The following is a 13,305-nucleotide window of genomic DNA, read 5'->3' as shown; positions in this document are numbered from 1 at the left end:
CCAGATACCCCCAGTACTCTGGAATAGGAGTATTGTGGCACAAAGGAAAATAAGTATTTTTTCTTGATTCTTACTATCCTGGTAATAGGTAATCAATAGTATTTCCCTGGAAAACCCTTTAAGTGTTACTTCTGTGTTACTAAAAACTGCATCTACTCATTAGTATTCTGCTCCGCCGAGCGGAACACTTCTCACATAAACTTTTACTCTGTAGTTTCTGGTAATCTATAATTGTAGTGTTCGGTTTACTGTATGTTAACTGAGAAAAATGTGAGGCAAAGCAAATACACAATATTTCACACAAAATAATTTAAAAAATAAAATAAAGAAACCTTTTTTTCCTTCCAGTTTTCATGTGTGCCCTCCCGCCATCACACTAACTAGCACAGTTTTGTCTAACTGCCCCAACCATAAGTCGCAACACTCCCCCAACGCAGTAAGAACACTCAACATTTTTGAGTTCTGTTAGAGTAGTAAAGTGCCAAAAGAGAAAGGCCATTAACCCTTGCCAATCCACTGTCTGACGTCTGAAGACATTATGATTTAAGGCTGTACAGCTCCAATTTTGGAAGACACCCGTCAGGGTTCTCTTACTGTATATTGCCAGCCTCTCTGCTGTCAGAGCCTATCCAACGGGTCACCTCATGCAGTACTGGCTTTAGCCATCATATAGCGCTGCTGTATAATGGAAGAAAAAGAGCAAGCCCCCTAGGAAAACCAGGATACAAATTGGATTGGAAAGGGTTAACAGCAGTGGCCACCACTGACTACAAGTAAAGCATCCTCATAGGCCGAACACAAGTATAACACTTCTATCCATTATACCTTTCAGTCTTGCACAGAAACACTCATGAGACCCTTTAAAGCATGAGGCGACCTCTGCCTGCAAAAAGGCCTGAAGGAACGGCTACTTAAAGAGCAGCTGTCAGATACCTACATTTCTAATACCAATACTAGGCTACTTAGCTTCACTGTTCTTTGCCATTTGTACATTTAAACACCCTGCATGCCGATTATTGATACTCCCAGGTGGCCCTCAGCTAAAGAGCATCTCCCCCTACATAAGCCGACAGGACAAGAACGTCTTCTTTAGAGAAAATCGTAAGAGGTAAAGGTTTCAGATACAGTAACTATATTTGGGTGGTTTCACACCTACTTTGGGGGTTCTGGTTTCCTGCTCCATTCAGGAACAGAAAAGTGAATCCCCGTGGCTGAACAGCTCCGTCTTGGGATGGAACAGCACTGAATAGACCCCTTTGACTACAATGGGGTCCGCTTGCTTTCAGCACAGCTGCTCAGGTTTTACACGGAAGAAAATGCACTGCATGCGGCACTCTTTCTTCCGTTATTTTGTGCCAGATATGTGAGAAAACCTCTAACCGGAGATTCCAGGTCAGATGTGAAACCGGCCTAAAACAGACATTGGATAAAAGAATCCATTAGACTACATAGTGCCATCCAACAATATTGTAACGTACTTGCTGCAAATCACCTTTACACAATAAAACCACACTGCTTGCCTGTTTAATGCCCGCTGACCCAGAACAGATGCCCCAGCGGTCACCTGCTGGTTCATCTAGAACCTGCCAACTCAGTGATGCCAGTAAGTAAGCTGGTCACAGCCACTGCACATCATCACTGGCATTTCACAGGGAGCCCACCAGGTGCTGGATCAGAGGGGAATTTAAGAGGTGAGGAAAGTTGTATTTTCCATCCGCCCCTGACTAAACGATGAATGATAAATCATTCGCTTCTCATTCATTGTTCAGTTTTTGCATGCAGATCAGTTCTTGTAAACGGGCAGTCACTCACTTATGGACAACACCTGCTTACTGTGAATGGAGGCTAGCGGGCCGGAATGATCCCCTCCATTCAAGGAGAGATACTCGTTCCAGTGTAAAAACACTGGAGTGATTATCTCTGGGACGACCTGTCGGATTTCTCTACCTGACAGGTCGTCCTGTGTAAAAGGGTCCTTAAGTTGGAATCACATGGGCGATTTTAGGGCAGCGTTTGATACCACGTTTCTCATTCCCTCTAAATACACATCTAGTTTGGCTAAAAAAAAAAAATGTAGTTAAAAATGCAACTGCCACAAGAGCTACATGTGATTCTAGCCTTAAGGTATGTTCACAAGGCGGCATTTCACATCTACACCTTATTCATTTTCCAAGAACAGCATGAGGAGTGAAAGCAGTGCTGCGATTGGTTGCTATGCAGGTTATGCATGGCTATCTGGCTCCTATTTCCCTATGTTAATGGGGTTGCCCAGTTGTCAACTACTGATACAAGATAGGCCACTAATAGTAGATCATTGGCGAACTGCGGCCTGAAAATCCCACTAATCAGCTATACTCTGAACCATTGTGCTCATGCACAGAGCTTATTTCTACAGGAAGCCGATACCTCAGTGGCCAGGCTTGGTATTACAGGCAAAGTTCCCATTGAAAAAAATACAGATGCTGGGGGGAGATAGCCAGGGACCAATATAAAAAAATCGTTCCCTATTCACAGTAGATAAAGGCAGGATCATTACAGATCCAATTGCTGCGATCACCTGCAATCAAGAGAACTGCATACCCTGAATCACCCTGATGAATGAAGCAGTGGCGCACATGAATGACTACTTTTCCATTCACTTCCATGCAAAAGATGGCTGAATACAAAGTTTGCCTGATTATTGTTCATGCTGCTCATACCTGGTGACAGGTTCGCTTTAATAGACTACTGTGGTCTTAAAAGGCCAGATATAGTGGGAGGCCAGTGTGTCTTGTTTTGACCAAGGCATTTAAACGGGTTGTCCAGGACTTTTTTTTTTTCTGTTGATGATCGGCAAGGATCTGTTGTTCGAGATTCCCAATGATCAGCCACTGTCACAGTAGAAAGCGGATCATGCTGACCATAGTGCAGTGGCCAAGGTTGGTATTGCAGGCACATCTCCAATTCAGGCCTCATGTCCACGGGCGGGTTGGGTTCAGTGGGTGGAAGCCCTGCTGCGGTATCCCACCCTCCCTGCGGCATGAGGACATTCTGGACGCATGCAGGTTTTTGTTTTTTTTTTAAATCTCCTGCTTTCCCGCGGGACCCGCAGCACACCCGAAGTGACAGTTCTGGGTGTGCCACAGATCGGACGGCTTCCACTGACTTCAATGGAAGCTGTCCCTGCGGCAAAACGCAGCAGGCTGCAATTTGTTGTCCGGACCGGGCGGTCCGGAAAACAAACCCGCATGCTTTAATTAAGTTTCGGGGCGCCCATGAATAGTCTATGGGCGGCTTGAACAAACTAGACATCCACAATGTACTAAGGTGCCACACATCCATCCTGCTGGGTGACAGATAACATAACACAGGCCTAGAAGGCGAATAGGGTGCATGCTATTGCACTTATAAATCTACGATTTTAGCAAGAAACATCTTGCGTCGCTGCACTTGCATATTTCACGCATGTGAAAACACGTATGATTTTGCAATAGTAATCATATACATCATACTTGCATGAAAATTGTATGGCACGGGACACAATTTTATTTCAGGCTCCAATAGGCAATAATGGAGAATTGCCCCAAAAACAGGCCATACTGTGACTTTTCTATCTTAGCTCATCGGTAAGGCTGCCTGTCCATGGGAATTCTTGCATTGCGTTATCAGCGGTGATAATCTGGCCAGAGGTAACGCAGTGCATGCTTTCCGTTGCTATGGAAAGCGCAGCCCCCTGTCCACAAGCAGAGAATCGCTATGATTCAAATCACAGCATGATAGGCTCACCGCAGAGAACGGACAGGTCTCCCCATCATCCCACGTTGCGGAATATCGCTAGCGATATTCCGCTACAGCCATGGACAGGAGGCCTTAGAGAAAGATTGCTCATGTGGACATTCAGAGACTGGCTTTTTGCACCCCTATCTCAGTGCAGAACAAGGTGGTGACAGTCACTAATTGCAGTGATATCTTTGCTGTATGGATCTGTGCAGTAGTTTTTGAGAAAGTTTCCTTTCACCAGTAGCATTGCGCACACGGAAGACTACAGCGCACGCATGTGAGGTCAGTCTGGCCGCTTGCACCTGAAGTTCAGTGACGCTAAAACACGTAACAACTCCAGCAGGCGGAGCCGGTAATGTCAGGAAGCATTGAATGGGTCAGTTTTTACATCTATGGTAATGGAGAGGCACAGACAGCAGGCAGATTGGGAACACCCATCGGGCGGTACACCTCTAATTTACAAGATGGAGTGAAATGGAAAAACAAAATAACTACCATCTTCTAAGCGCCATAACTTTATTTTTCCATCGATATAGTTGTGCGAGGGCTCACTTTTTGGGCGACATCCTGTAGTTTCTATTGGTACCATTTGGGAGTACATACGACTTTTAATGCTTATTACATTTTTTCTTGAAGATGGTGTGAACAAAAACAAAAACAAAAAAAAACCTGCACAATTCTGGCATTGTTTATTTATTTTTTGTCAACAATCACCGTGCGGGGTAACAATCTTTAAGACTTTAAGGCCCAAAAATCCACGTGGAAGATCCTCAGATGCAGAAGCCCATAGGAATGCATTAGTATCTGCAGGCAAATAAATGCATGCGGATGTGATTTTCTTTTCCCAGCGTGCGGGAAAAAAAACAGAAGGCCCCAGCTGACATGGCAACCCACGATCTCAGTGTGGGACCTCTGAACATCAATAGAGCATTTTGGAATTGACAGCGGCAGTTAAAGGGTTAACAGCTCCAATCAGCAGCATAGTTGATCGGAGCTGTTGAAAGTGGGCGTCGGCTGTAAGAAACAGCCAGCACCGGCATTGTATGGAGCGGGAACAACTCAGGATCCCTCTCCATACAAAACAAGAACATGCAGGATGTAACTGTACGTCCTGCAGCGTTCAACGATTCAAGTAGTCCTGGATACTTATGAGCTGCAGACTAACCACACCCATCCCGCTCTCTAGCCAATGATTAACAGCTGTCTGGTCATTAGGAATCTCATAAACAGGCATATAGTCATTGCACGTAGTGTGCAACACGTGTTGCCGACTACCTATTGATTTGCATCACGCCAGTCACACCAGCAGGGATTTTTTTCAAGTCTATACACATGCCAAGATGGTGCATAAGGAGCGACGGCATTCTGCAACAATCATGCCATTGCATACTTGGCGAGAGCTGGCAGTCACGGTTCTGTGAGCTTGGCCTTACTGTGCCTAATGAGCCGCCAATCATTGGCTAGAGGGCAGGATGGGTGTGGGTAGCCTGCAGCTCATGAATGTGCAAACTACGGTAGTTCTATGCATGTGCTACTACTAATAAAATGCAAGTTCCTCCACAACTACTGCACAGATCCACACAGCAGACATATCACTATCTTTCAGGTCTGTCTAGGGGCGGCCTTCACAGGGTCCATTAACCCTTTCCAATCCACTGTCAGACGTATAAAGACATTATGATTTAAGGCTGTACAGCTCCGATGTTGGAAGACGTCCGTCAGGGTTTTCTTACTGTATATTGCCAGCCTCTCTGCTGTCGGAGCCTATCCAACATGTCACCTCATGCAGTACTGGCTTTAGCCAGTAGATAGCGCTGTTTTATAACAGCAGAAAAAGAGTAAGGCCCCTAGGAAAACCAGTAAACAATTTGGATTGCAAAGGGTTAATAGTGAAAACACCACCCAAGAACGGGACCTCTATCGTTACAGAAACCTGCAAAGACCAACAGGTAACGGACTGTACGGAATGCCGACAAACAGAAACCTACCGGACAACCCCTTTAATATTCTCAACCGCCCCACCCCCCAGAAAACACAAATGTTTCAAGGATCGCCAGTCCTAGAGCTTAAAACCCGTTCTAGAACTTTTCGAAGCCTAGGTGGAAAAGCTAGTGCAGATTGATCCAACGTATTGATGTCCATTTCTGCAGCTTTCTATAATGGCCAGTAGAGCATATCCATCCAGAGGTGGCGGTTTCAGGATCTTAAATAGGACACCTTGATGAGACCCCTGGACGGAGCAGACAGGAAAAAAAAAAGTGTGAATGGATCTTTAGGTTGCTTCTACATGGGCGATTTTCTCATGATGTGACGCCTTACTCTGCTATGACCGTAATTCAATGGAGAGCACCGAGCCTACCGGATAACAATCACTTCCTATAAAAAAATAATCACCACCGCTTGTTGGACAGAAGCCAGAGGACTACATTCTCCATGCAGGAGGGTCCCCACCTATATAGTCACGTCTGGTCCCTTGAATACAGTGATGGCTCTGAGACATGTACAAATATGGAACAGGGGGGTCCGCACTACACAGCCATGTATGTCGGAGCGGTATAAACCTAATTTGCATAGAGGGTCCCCTGCACCTATATAGTCCGGTATATCTGGCACTATATATAGTGATACCACCGAGTTGCATACACTACACACATCACACAGGGAGGCCCACCTATATAGTCATGCATGTCCTCCCTGTATACAATGATGTCCATGACCTAGAGACACTACACATTACACAGGGGGCCCCCCACCTATATAGTCATGTGAATTCAGCCCCTGTACACAGTGACTTTCAAGAGCTGTATACACCGTGGGTCCCCAACTATATAGTCATGTATGTTTCCCCTGTATACAGTAACATCCCTGAGCAGTATACACTGAGGGACCCACCTATATAGTCCTGTATGTCCCCCTTTATACAGGGATGTCCCTGAACTGTATGCAATGGGGGTCCCCCCTATATAGTCATGCATGTCCCCACCTATATACAGTGGCGTTCCTAAACTGTATACACTACACATCACACAGGGGGTCCCCACCTTTATAGTCATTTAAGTTCCCCCTGTATAGTTATGTTCCAGAGCTGTATACATTGAGGGTTCCACCTATAGTCGGGCATGTCCCCTTTGTATATAGTAACATCCCTGAGCTGTATATACTACACATCACACACAGAGCCCTACCTATATAGTTGTGTATGTCCACCTGCATACAGTCATGTCCTTGAGCGCTATACACTGAGGGTTCCACCTATATAGTTCTGCATGTCCCTCCTGTATACGCTACACATCACACCTTGGGTCCCACCTATATAGTCATTTCTATCCCCCTGTATACAGTGATATCCTTGACCTGTATACACTGGGGGTCCCACCTTAATATTCATTTATATCCCTGTATACAGTGACATCCCTAAGCTGTATACACCAGGGTTCTCACCTATATAGTCATGTATGTCCCCACCCATATACAGCAACGAACCTAAACTGTATACAATACACATCACACAGGGGGCCCCCACCTATATAGCCATTTATGTTCCCCTATATACAGTCATGTCCCTGAGCTGTATACACTGAGGGTTCCACCTAGTTATCTATGGCCTCCTGTAGACAGTGAGGTCCCTCAGCAGTGTACACTGAGGTCCCACCTATATAGTCTTGCATGTCCCCCCTGTATACAGTGAGATCCTTAAGCTGTATACACTACACATCACACGAGTGATCCTACCTATATAGTCGTGTATGTCCCCAGCTATATACAGTGACGTCCCTGAGCTGTATACACCGGAGGTCCCCACCTATATAGTCATGTATGTCCCCACTTATATACAGTGACGTCCCTGAGCTGTATACACTATACATCACACAGGGGGTCTCCACCTATATAGTTATTCATGTTCCCCTGTATACAGTCATGTCCATGAGCTGCATACACAGGGGGTCCCCATCTATAAAGTCATACATAACCACACAGTATACAGTGACGCCCCTGAGTTGTGTAAACTACACATCACACAGGGGTTCCCCACCTATATAGTCATGTATATTCCCCCTTTCTACATTGATATCCTTGAGCTGCACACACCAGACACCACACCGGGGTCCCACCTATATATTTATGCATGCCCACTTCCTGTATAGAGTGATGTCCATGGGCTGTATACACTGGGTATCCACACCTCTATAGCCCTGTATGTCCCTGAGCTGTATACACCAGTGGGTTCCTACCTATATATACACACCTGCAAGTCCCCCTGCATACAGTGATGTCCCTAAGTTTTATTCACTGGTGTCTCCACCTATATAGTTATGTATATCCCCTTGTATACAGTGAAGTCCCTGAGCTATATACACTACACATCAAACCGGTAGTCCTCGCCTCTATAGTCCTATAGGTTCCCCCTGTATACAGTTATGTCCCAGAACTGTATACACCGGAGAGCCCCACCTATATAGTCAGGTATATTCCCCACTGTATACACTGGGTGCCCCCCCACCAATAGATTCATGCATGTCCGCCCTGTATACAGCGACTTACCTGAGCTATATAAACTACACATCACATCGGGGTCCCACCTATATAGTAATTTATATCCCCTTGTATTCAGTGATGTCCTTGAGCTGTATACACCGGGGTCCCACCTATGTACTAATTTTCCTGTAAAAAGAGATGTCACTGGGCTGTATACACTGGGTTTCACACCTATATAGGCAGGCATGTCCCCCTGTATACACCAGGGGTCCCCACCTATATAGTCATGTGGATCCCCCCCCCTATGTACAGTGATGTCCCTGACCTGCATACACTGGGGGGGTTCAACGAATCTAGTTACGTATGTGCATTGTATACAGTGATGTCCCTGGGTTGTATACACCGGGGGTCCCCCCACTCTATATAGTCATGTATGTCCCACCTTAATACAGTGATAACACGAGGTGCGCCACCTATACAGTCATGTATGTTCCCCGCTGTATACAGTTCTGTTCCTAGGCTGTAAACACCGGGGGTCTCCACCTATCTAGTCATGTCCCCCCTGTATGCAGTGATGTCCCTGGGCTGTATACACCGGGTGTCTCCACCTATATATGCATGTCTCCCTGTATATTGTGATGTCCCTGAGCTGTGTACACCGGGGGTCCTTGTATACAGTGATTTCACTGAGCTGTATACACAATAGGTCCCTCACCCCTATATAGTCATGTATGCCCCCATGCATACAGCGATGTCCCTGAGCTGCATACACAGGGTGGTCTCACCTATGACAGTGATGTCCCTGGGCTGTATACACCGGGGTCTCCACCTATATAGACATGTATGTCCCCCCTGTATACACCAGAGGTCTCCACCTATATAGTCATGTATGTCCCCTCTGTATGCAGTGATGTCCCTGGGCCGTATACATCGGGGGGTCTCACCTATATATGTATGCCCCCCCCCCTGTATACAGTGCTATCCCTGAGCTGTATACGCCGTGGGTCTCACCTATATACAGTGCTGTCCCTGAGCTGTATACGCCGTGGGTCTCACCTATATACAGTGCTGTCCCTGAGCTGTATACGCCGTGGGTCTCACCTATATACAGTGCTGTCCCTGAGCTGTATACGCCGTGGGTCTCACCTATATACAGTGCTGTCCCTGAGCTGTATACGCCGTGGGTCTCACCTATATACAGTGCTGTCCCTGAGCTGTATACGCCGTGGGTCTCACCTATATACAGTGCTGTCCCTGAGCTGTATACGCCGTGGGTCTCACCTATATACAGTGCTGTCCCTGAGCTGTATACGCCGTGGGTCTCACCTATATACAGTGCTGTCCCTAAGCTGTATACGCCGTGGGTCTCACCTATATACAGTGATGTCCCTGAGCTGTATACGCCGTGGGTCTCACCTATATACAGTGATGTCCCTGAGCTGTATACACCGTGGGTCTCACCTATATATGCATCTCCCCCCTGTATACAGTCATGTCCCTGAGCTGTATACATAGGGGGTCTCACCTATATATGCATCTCCCCCTGTATACAATGATGTCCCTGAGCTGTACACATCGGGGGTCTCACCTATATATGTATGCCCCCCCCCCCACTGTATACAGTGATGTCCCTGAGCTGTATATATCGGGGGTCTCACCTATATATGTATGCCCCCCCCCCCTGTATACAGTGATGTCCCTGAGCTGTACACATCGGGGGTCTCACCTATATATGTATGCCCCCCCTGTATACAGTGATGTCCCTGAGCTGTACACATCGGGGGTCACACCTATATATGTATGCCCCCCCCCGTATACTGTGATGTCCCTGAGCTGTACATATCGGGGGTCTCACCTATATATGTATCTCCCCCCTGTATACAGTGATGTCCCTGAGCTGTACATATCGGGGGTCTCACCTATATATGTATCTCCCCCCTGTATACAGTGATGTCCCTGAGCTGTACACATCGGGGGTCTCATCTATATATGTATCTCCCCCCTGTATACAGTGATGTCCCTGAGCTGTACACATCGGGGGTCTCCCCTATATATGTATCTCCCCCCTGTATACAGTGATGTCCCTGAGCTGTACACATCAGGGGTCTCACCTATATATGTATCTCCCCCCTGTATACAGTGATGTCCCTGAGCTGTACACATCGGGGGTCTCACCTATATATGTATCTCCCCCCTGTATACAGTGATGTCCCTGAGCTGTACACATCGGGGGTCACACCTATATATGTATGCCCCCCCTGTATACAGTGATGTCCCTGAGCTGTACACATCGGGGGTCACACCTATATATGTATGCCCCCCCCTGTATACTGTGATGTCCCTGAGCTGTATATATCGGGGGTCTCACCTATATATGCATCTCCCCCCCTGTATACAGTGATGTCCCTGAGCTGTACACATCGGGGGTCTCACCTATATATGTATCTCCCCCCTGTATACAGTGATGTCCCTGAGCTGTATATATCGGGGGGTCTCACCTATATATGTATCTCCCCCCTGTATACTGTGATGTCCCTGAGCTGTATATATCGGGGGGTCTCACCTATATATGTATCTCTCCCCTGTATACAGTGATGTCCCTGAGCTGTATATATCGGGGGGGTCTCACCTATATATGTATCTCCCCCCTATATACAGTGATGTCCCTGAGCTGTACACATCGGGGGTCACACCTATATATGTATGCCCCCCCCCCCCTGTATACTGTGATGTCCCCTGAGCTGTATATATCGGGGGTCTCACCTATATATGTATCTCCCCCCTGTATACTGTGATGTCCCTGAGCTGTACATATCAGGGGTCTCACCTATATATGTATCTCCCCCCTGTATACAGTGATGTCCCTGAGCTGTACACATCGGGGGTCACACCTATATATGTATCCCCCCCCCCCCGTATACTGTGATGTCCCCTGAGCTGTATATATCGGGGGTCTCACCTATATATGTATCTCTCCCCTGTATACAGTGATGTCCCTGAGCTGTATATATCGGGGGGGTCTCACCTATATATGTATCTCCCCCCTATATACAGTGATGTCCCTGAGCTGTACACATCGGGGGTCACACCTATATATGTATGCCCCCCCCCCCCCTGTATACTGTGATGTCCCCTGAGCTGTATATATCGGGGGTCTCACCTATATATGTATCTCCCCCCTGTATACTGTGATGTCCCTGAGCTGTACATATCAGGGGTCTCACCTATATATGTATCTCCCCCCTGTATACAGTGATGTCCCTGAGCTGTACACATCGGGGGTCACACCTATATATGTATCCCCCCCCCCCGTATACTGTGATGTCTCCTGAGCTGTATATATCGGGGGTCTCACCTATATATGTATGCCCCCCCCCCCCTGTATACTGTGATGTCCCCTGAGCTGTATATATCAGGGGTCTCACCTATATATGTATCTCCCCCCTGTATACAGTGATGTCCCTGAGCTGTACACATCGGGGGTCACACCTATATATGTATCCCCCCCCCCCCCCCCGTATACTGTGATGTCCCCTGAGCTGTATATATCGGGGGTCTCACCTATATATGTATGCCCCCCCCCCCCCCCTGTATACAGTGATGTCCCTGGGCTGTATATATCGGGGGTCTCACCTATATATGTATCTCCCCCCTGTATACAGTGATGTCCCTGGGCTGTATATATCGGGGGTCTCAGCTATTTGCGTATGTATGTCCCCCTGTGGCGTCCTGTGGACGGGCCGCTCGCACTGAACACCAGCAGGCGCCCCCTCCGGCTCAGGGAAGGACTGCACGGCCCCGGTGGGGCTCCGGCTGATGGGGAGGACTGCACGGCCCCGGTGGGGCTCCGGCTCGGAGGCCCCTGAAGTTGCTCCCCAGGCCGCTGGAAAGTTTCCTGCTCCCCCGCAGGCCGCACTCCGCCTCAGGAAACTTCCCCAAAGCTCGGCCGCAGGGACGGCGTGGGGCAGGCCGCACGGCTCGGGGACCGTCACCGCCGCCGCCGTCCCCCACCTCTATCCCCTCGGAGAGAAACTCACGCTCTAATCCCCTGGGCTCCACTCAGAGCTCGGCGTCTCCCAGGCGTCCACGGCCGGTCTCCACAGCGGCGCGTCCTCCTCCGCTCCCCGCTGGCAGGCGCAGCACCGGGAACCGAGAACCACAAGACCGACAGCAAATATCCGGCTGTTATTATTTAAACAGGGCCCGGGAACATCCCTCCGCCATTTGCCCCCCTTCCGTCACTACGCTCACACAGCGCCCGGCCGACCAATCAGCAAGCGCCTTACTCAGCCATTAGCCAGTAGGAAACACTGCGCATGCGCCAGCAAGGGCGGGGACCATCCAGTGACGCAAAAGTGGAAACGCAACCGATTGGCTGGACTCATATGCGGAAGTCGCAGTGCATTCTGGAATTGGTAGTTTTTTGCTTGGTTTTTCTCTGCCGTTCTCCCTCCGCTTTTATTTAGTACTTTCTCACCAGGCAGCGATTCTGCGGAGTGTAGTCGGGGTCCTAGCGGCTCATGTGTGTGTGCTCATGAACCTCGTTTGTTACTGATATGAAGCCAATGTAATAATAAAGGACAGTTTGTTCACAGGAAGTAAAGAAAAATGGCTGCTTGTTATGCACAGAAATTTGACGTCTCGCTGGTGGCGTCCTGAAGAGATTTTAATTAAAGGGATTGTCCGGCGTATTAACCCCTTGTAATAAAATAATAAAGTGAACTATACTTATGGCCCTTTTACTTAGGATGATAGTCGGGTAACCAATGGCACGAGTGCTGATGTCACCGCTAAGGTCGTTAGCGCTCGTAAAGAGCGTTTACACTGGCAGACTTCACTGCTGGATTGCGGGATTCTCGCTCAGTGCTTCACCTATATGATGTGATGAGCGGGGAGGGGGCTTTTACACGTAACGAGAATCCCGCGATCCAGCGATGGTTTTATGCTGACTGAAAGTCAGTAATAGCGAAACGTGAACGAATGGTAAACTTATTTTTTTGCATTTACACGGGATGATTATCGCTCATTTTTATTTGTTTTGAGCAATCATCGTCCCACATAAATGGCCCT

At 47.9% G+C, this 13,305-nt stretch overlaps 1 protein-coding gene across 2 annotated transcripts in view; it reads right to left on the bottom strand.

The window, feature by feature from the left end:
* Positions 1-12,477, bottom strand: part of WAPL (WAPL cohesin release factor) — a 65,981-nt gene extending 53,504 nt beyond the window's left edge. For both annotated transcript variants that reach the window (XM_066600463.1, XM_066600464.1), the window contains exon 1: positions 12,273-12,477. The gene's annotated coding sequence lies outside the window, so the exon portion shown is untranslated. The remainder of the gene's footprint in view (positions 1-12,272) is intronic.
* Positions 12,478-13,305: the final 828 nt, after the last annotated feature.

This window comes from Eleutherodactylus coqui, chromosome 4 (genome assembly GCF_035609145.1).
Source record: "Eleutherodactylus coqui strain aEleCoq1 chromosome 4, aEleCoq1.hap1, whole genome shotgun sequence".
Lineage (NCBI taxonomy): Eukaryota > Metazoa > Chordata > Amphibia > Anura > Eleutherodactylidae > Eleutherodactylus > Eleutherodactylus coqui.
This window is presented reverse-complemented; position numbering and strand designations above follow the sequence as displayed.